The 6,800-nt window shown below is 35.7% G+C and overlaps 1 pseudogene; it reads left to right on the forward strand.

Moving 5' to 3' along the window:
• The first annotated feature begins 1,183 nt into the window (after nucleotides 1–1,183).
• On the forward strand, nucleotides 1,184–1,510 carry LOC112917723 (ADP-ribosylation factor 1 pseudogene; annotated as a pseudogene).
• The last annotated feature ends 5,290 nt before the right edge of the window (nucleotides 1,511–6,800 follow it).

Here is a 6,800-nt window from a genome sequence, read left to right on the forward strand (position 1 = left end):
TACCCAATATAACAGAATCAAGATTCTGTTACCATGAAAGAACATAAAGGGACAGTGACCTTTTTTTGCTGTTGTTAATTTATTTCTGTGGCTATCCAAATAACCATGCAGTCACTTCTCATTTATGGAACAAATTCTTTTTCTCCAGCAAGAAAATCCTAAATTAATATGGTAACTAAATATCCATGAAGAATGAAGAATGTTCAGCAAGTTCCAGTATGGGTGTTTAGTTTAGACAGCTAGGAGACAAGTAATATGTTTATCCACCCCATGTTGAAATATGGAATAAGAATAAGAACACTGTAATAAAAATTCATTTGGAAAGAGGAAAAAAAAAGAAACACAGTCCCCTTTTCCAAGGCATTTATCAAATGTCACTGGTAGGACACAGCACTTTAGAAACAACTCTGTTGTTCATTGTCTAATGTGCATTCTGGCTCTGCCTCTGGAGAGTTTTTCTTATATAGTGAAGCCCCAGGTCACATTTAAGAGGAAATTGGAGAATATTCTCCTGGGAGGTTAGTGCAGGTTTGGTCTTCTGGAGGTTGTTTGTTAGTTATAGGATGCCTCTGCATATCAAGCTCTCTGTTTCTTTGCCAATACAATTACTTGGCTAACAAAGTCCCCATCCCTTAAGTATGTGATGTGCACAGTACCTTCTAAAGGGTATAGTACAGAAAGTTGAGAATAAAAGAGTAACTTGACACTGGAGAAAGCTGACAAACACTCCCTTCAGGCGAGTGATGAATGATAGCATCAATAGTGAAAAGTTATATTGACAGTATGTACTTTTGATATGGCATGAAGAAAACAGCACTTTACCTCTGTAATCTTTGTCCCACGAACCCATAACCCCAGTATGACCATGAGAAACACATCAGACAGGATTAAATTGATGAGGACTTTACCGAATATCTGACTAGTGCTCCTCAAAACTGTCAAGATCATCAAAAACAAGGACGGTCTGAGAAACTGTTCACCTTCTAGAACAACCTATAGAGATACTATGAGTAAATGTAATAAGATATCCTGTATGGGGTACTAAAACAGAAAAAATATGAGATTGAAGGTATAACATCTTAGTGGGAGTGAAACCAACTCCTGGCTTGGAGCAGCAGCCTCACCAGGGCCTGCTGGTCTCCAAGGGTTTCTCTGTCCGGTGTCTCTCCCTCCAGTCCACAGCATGGGGAATATCTACACAAACCTCTTCTTCAAGGGCCTTTTTGGCAAAAAAGAAATGTGAGTTCTCGTGGTCGGCCTGGATGCTGTGGGGAAGACCACCAGCCTGTTCAAACTGAAGCTAGGTAAGACCGTGACCGCCATTCCCACTAGAGCCTTCAACGTGGAAACCATGGAGTCCAAGAATATCAGCTTCATTGCGTGGGATGTGGGCAGCTAAGATAAGACCCACCCTCTGTGGCACCACTGTTTCCAGACCACACAAGGTCTCATCTTTGTGGTTGATGGCAATCACAGAGGGTTTGTGAACGGGATCCCTGAGAGCTCATGAGGATGCTGGTGAAGGATGAGCTCAAAGATGCTGTCCTGCCAGTGTTGAAGCCCAAGCAGGACCTTTCCAAGACATGAATGCCGAGTTTTTTTGTTGTTGTTGTTTTGTTTTTTTAACGTGGTTTTTGTTCCCAAGGAGGCAATATCTGGTACTCCTTAGCAATATTTTATTAAAAATAAAAATATTTTTTAAGAGGTTGGAGAAAATTTTAATTCATTCACCAGATTAAATGAAAGGACAACATACTATAGACACAACTTAAGACAATTAGGAATCATAAAAAAAAAAAAAAAATGAGGTAGACCAACTAATGAAATTCACCAAATTTTTGTGAAGAAAACTTTACAGTAATAAAAGAACACAGGTGCCTCCTTTTCTAAAAATCACAGAAAAACCAATTGCATAAATTACAGCCAAAATAATTGAATACAACAATTCTCATTCTAATTTTAGTTTACATTCAGTATTAACTTGTGTGAACTGCTGCATGTCAAGGTGCAACAGGTCTATAGATCAATTATTATGCAGGCCTAGCAAACACATTCATACCCCAATGTTCTAAAGGATGGCAAGGCTTGAAGCTGAGCACACCAAGGTATGTATTAGCAAATCATGGTGTCCTGTGCTTGTGCAATATCTTTCTTAAAGGAGAAGGACCTAATATTCTCTAAAGAATTATACTGATAAGGTGATTTTAAAAGATCCAAACCTTAATAATATAGGCATTGAAAAAAATAGGTAGGTCAAGTAGAATTCAAGTTGATTGTCTTTTGGCTTTCTTCTGGCATTTCTCTTTCACAGAGTTAAATAATATTTAACTAATAATAATATTTAAGAAATCATTCAGAATTTTTTTTTTATGTTAAAAGTGAATCAATTCACTGTTTAGTACTGAGAAAGGGTTTTAGGCACTCGGGGCCTCCAGCAGTCATTGTGTGGGATCAGCCTTGGCACTCCTCCTCTGGTGTCCATTGTACATGGTCACAGTAGGGTCCCTGTGACTCACTCTGTTTCAGTTCCACCTACATCCCTAGACTGTCTGTATTTTCCCCTTTACCCTAAACTATTTTCCAAATTTCAATTGACAATCATGATTGTTACTTGTCTTCCCCAATCTGGAGAATATTGAGAGACTGAAGATCCTAAGGTCTATATCTATATATTCCCACTGTGTGAGAGCTCAAGTTTAATCAGTAAATAGAGTCTCTTTGCCAGGATATAGAATTCTCACCAGATTGTAATTGCACATCTATATTTTTAATTTTAGAAAATACTTTCCTAGAATTCTTTCTTGGAAAACACCCGCCACACATTTAAAAAAAAAAGGATTGGCTAAGATGGCTCTTCTGGTAGGACCACTTATGTAGATCTAGTAATCTTCCTGCAAAAATAGAGAATATATGCCCAAGCGCCAAAATTCCATACGTAGTTTAATTCCTTTTTATAAAAGCCAAGAAAATGTGACAAACTTGTGATGATCATCATTTGCTTTTATATCTTCAACATCATTAGCAACTGCTCTTTATAATGAATGGGAGACCATAGCAAAGACTAGCAATTAGGTTGCTGACCTTAAAGTAGAGGTTTAGACACAGGGTGGGTAGATTATTGAGTGGAGGGTAGAAAGGGAAATGATTGATCCAGGATTTAATTGGTGGATGCATGATCCTGACTACTACTTACCTTTTGTATATATTTTGATCTATATTCATTTGGAGCTGAAGCAAAATCTGCAAATAAAGTTGCCTTCTGTTAGAAATTTTTTGCAACTATTCTTTCTTTATCTAATTTTTATTAGAATGCTATATACTCCACTGCCGAAAGCCTTCAAGGCAACCCTATTTGCTTCTTCCTATGCTCCCAACCCTCAATTTTGAGACTTTGGTAAATATTGTTGAAAAGACAAACTATCCCCCAGTGGTCCCACAGTGGTACCACCATGATTGGGACATGAATGAATTCTAGGGACTGACATGTGACTGAATATTGGGCAGTGCGAAATGGGGGCAAGTCTGTAGTCATCGGAAGTTTTAGGCATAAGTCTTTAGCTCCTAATATAAGAAATGCAAGGTCCTTTACTAGCTTGGTTATTGGTATGTGATGTGATGCCTGATGCCACTGAAACCATCTTGTGACCATGAAAGAGACTAACAAATACTTCAAGGATGTTAGCATAAAAAGATGAAAATAAGCTCTGAGCTACTGAATTGCCTACTTCCAAATTGCTACTTTGCATTATAACAAATGTCCTTAAGGCTTAAATCATTTTCATTTAGTATTTATTTCTTTCAAATGAAAGTATCTTACCAATACAGATGGTCTATTAATAAGAAAAACTCTGGGGGTTCCTGGGTGGCTCAGTGGTTGAGCATCTGCCTTTGGCTTAGGTCGTGATCCCAGGAATCCTGGGATCCAGGGAGCCTGCTTCTTCCTCTGCCTATGCCTCTGCCTCTCTCTTTGTGCCTCTCATGAATAAATAAATAAAATCTTAAAAAAAAATTCCGTATGGTAGGAAGTGAATAAAATTTACCAAATTGTAGCTATATGTAATAAAAGTCTGCTCTAATATAGTTTTAAAACAAGTAGTTACTTTTATAAGCTACATATAGAATATAGCTACTTAGTATTTATTTGTTTAAAAATTCAAAATATTGCTTATATGTGTTTTATTAAATTTAAAAATTAATATAAAGTAGGGATGCCTGGGTGCCTCAGCGGTTGAGTGTGTGTCTTTGGCTCAGATCATGATCCCAAGGTTCTGGGATTGAGTCCCACATTGGACTCCCTGCATGGAGTCTGCTTCTCCCTCTGCCTGTGTCTCTGTCTCTGTCTCTCTCTCTCTGTGTGTGTGTCTTTCATGAATAAATAAATAAATAAAATCCTTAAAAAGAAATAAAAATTAATTAATTAATATAAAGGAATTAAAGTGAATATAGTTGTATAATTAATATGGCAAGTAAAAGTAAATCTCTTTTTCCCTCAGTAAGTTTTTGTACTTATAAGAGGAGGAGACTATATGAAGGATACTGTATTCCAAATATCTGAATACTACTTTTAAAATATTAGTTTATTTTGTATCAAATTATAGTAACACATTTTTCATGTACATTTGGTAAGTTTTAAAATTGACTCTTACTCCTAACTCTATGTAAATCATCTGTTGATCACAGTAATAAAATAGAAAATGGCAACAAAGTCCTTAAATAATAGTATTGAATAATAAAACTAGAGAATTAAGCTGTTATATGTGACACAGTCATAAATTGTATCATCAATTATGTGGTAAATATATTATTTTCTCTAGCTCATATAAAGAAATTAAAAATTCTCAACACAAAGGTAAGGCTTACCTTTGCACTAAGATGTAATTTTTTTTTTATTCATTGAAACTCTAACTTTATGAGAAACACACTAAAATAATTTTGACACAGTAATGATAGTAAAGTCCATTGTCTGATATTTCTATCAATGCAAATTGCTTTCTTCATATATTGCTTCATTTATTTTGTACATTTCCATTCTGGTCATCATTCATTTTGTATTTCAAATCCTAATTCACAGATAGTACCTTAATTATTTTGATTGTATGTCCTGATAACATCCTTTGTGAACTTAATTTCATGAATACATGAATAACTACTTCTCTTTTAATATCTACATAATGATGAGATTTTGTCTGTTTATAAACATCTTCTTGTTAGCCAGAATAAGAATTCACTTCAAAAATAATACATATCTTAATGATTAAAGTGCTTTTAATTTCAAAAAAACTTTAGCCTTCAAAATCTTGCAAAATCTGAGACTATCTTTATTTGAAATACATTCCAGATCATTCTGAAATTTGTGATGAAACCATTCCAAAGATGTTAATACATAAAATAAGAATTTTTTTTCCAGATAACAACACAATCCTGCTGATTAAAACTTGGGAATTTATTGAGTCCAATCTATGATCTTTCAGCCTAGTGTTCCATACAGTAGTTTTTAATATAATTTTATTTCACATAAACTGTAACTGCTAGGAATGGATCTCAAATATTATAAATAGAATTAAAAATCTTATGGGTTTCCTTATTCAAAAGTCTCATCCACCTACAAAGAAAAGCATATGAAAGAGTTTCTATTAACTTTGATTTTAGAAATTTGATAAGATAAATACCTGCTTTATAGTATTTTTAGTGTGGCTTTATGTATTTTTGCTGTTTACTTCTTTCCGCAAACTCTTCAGATTTTCAACACAGGGCTTCACTCTCACCCCTAAATCTACTGTGTCTTTTTTTTTTTTCCAATACAATAATTCCATTGAATAGCTTTTTTTGATGGTGGAAATTGTGATTTGAGAGATAGACTGATTCACATATACATATGAATGCATTAAAATACGGTGTATTTTTAAAAATATTTTATTTACTTATTCATGAGAGACACAAAGAGAGAAGCAAAGACATAGGCTAGTATTATTTTCCATGTTTCACTTTTAAATTTGTGTGATCTTATCTTCTGAGTGTGTTGATTGTTTATATTGGGTATAGCATACAAGGAACCCCATTACCTCTACCACCCACACTGTGGAGGCGGAGAAAAATTAAGGCCATCCCACCTAAAGTTTAGCATTAGCACAAGTACAGCCATCTTAGGTCCCTGTGAATAAGAGCTGAACTTTATAGGAAAAACTGCAGAATGTCCTCAACGTCCTGGGCAGGTAATCCCATATCAGAAAGACAACAGAGCCCACGCCCATGGTAGAAAGTCTCATATTAGAATGAGCACAGAGCTCAATGCCCTTGAAAGCCCCACATCAGAATGTAAACAGAACTTGGAGAAATTCTTCCACCCCTTCTGAAAATCCCCTAGACCAGCTTATAAAAAATCCAGCTGTAACCCACTTCGAGGTCCAAGTCCCTGCTCCGCTGCGTCGGGTATACTTGGACCCAAGCTCCAGCTTGCTAATAAACCCTCGTGCGCTTGCATCAGTGTCGGCTTCTTGGTGGTTTCTCAGATTCACAATCTTGGGCACAACACCACCCAATAGCTAATACAGCAGATTCAGCATCAGAAGGCTGAACTACTGACATCACATCTCAAAGAAAAGTGAAGGTTTCTTTCATGGATATGAAGAGTGAAATACTTCCTCTCCAAACCCAAACATCAAAGACAGCTCTTAGTTACCAATTTGCCAGAGTGGGTATATAAATACCCCAGCTCCTGTAGTTCTCTAGTGAGTAATTCTGGTTTATATGTTTTTCACAGTTTCCTAGAAATGGTTGCTTTGTTTGGTTTGGTTTGATTT

This window comes from Vulpes vulpes, chromosome 15 (genome assembly GCF_048418805.1).
Source record: "Vulpes vulpes isolate BD-2025 chromosome 15, VulVul3, whole genome shotgun sequence".
Classification (NCBI taxonomy): Eukaryota; Metazoa; Chordata; class Mammalia; order Carnivora; family Canidae; genus Vulpes; species Vulpes vulpes.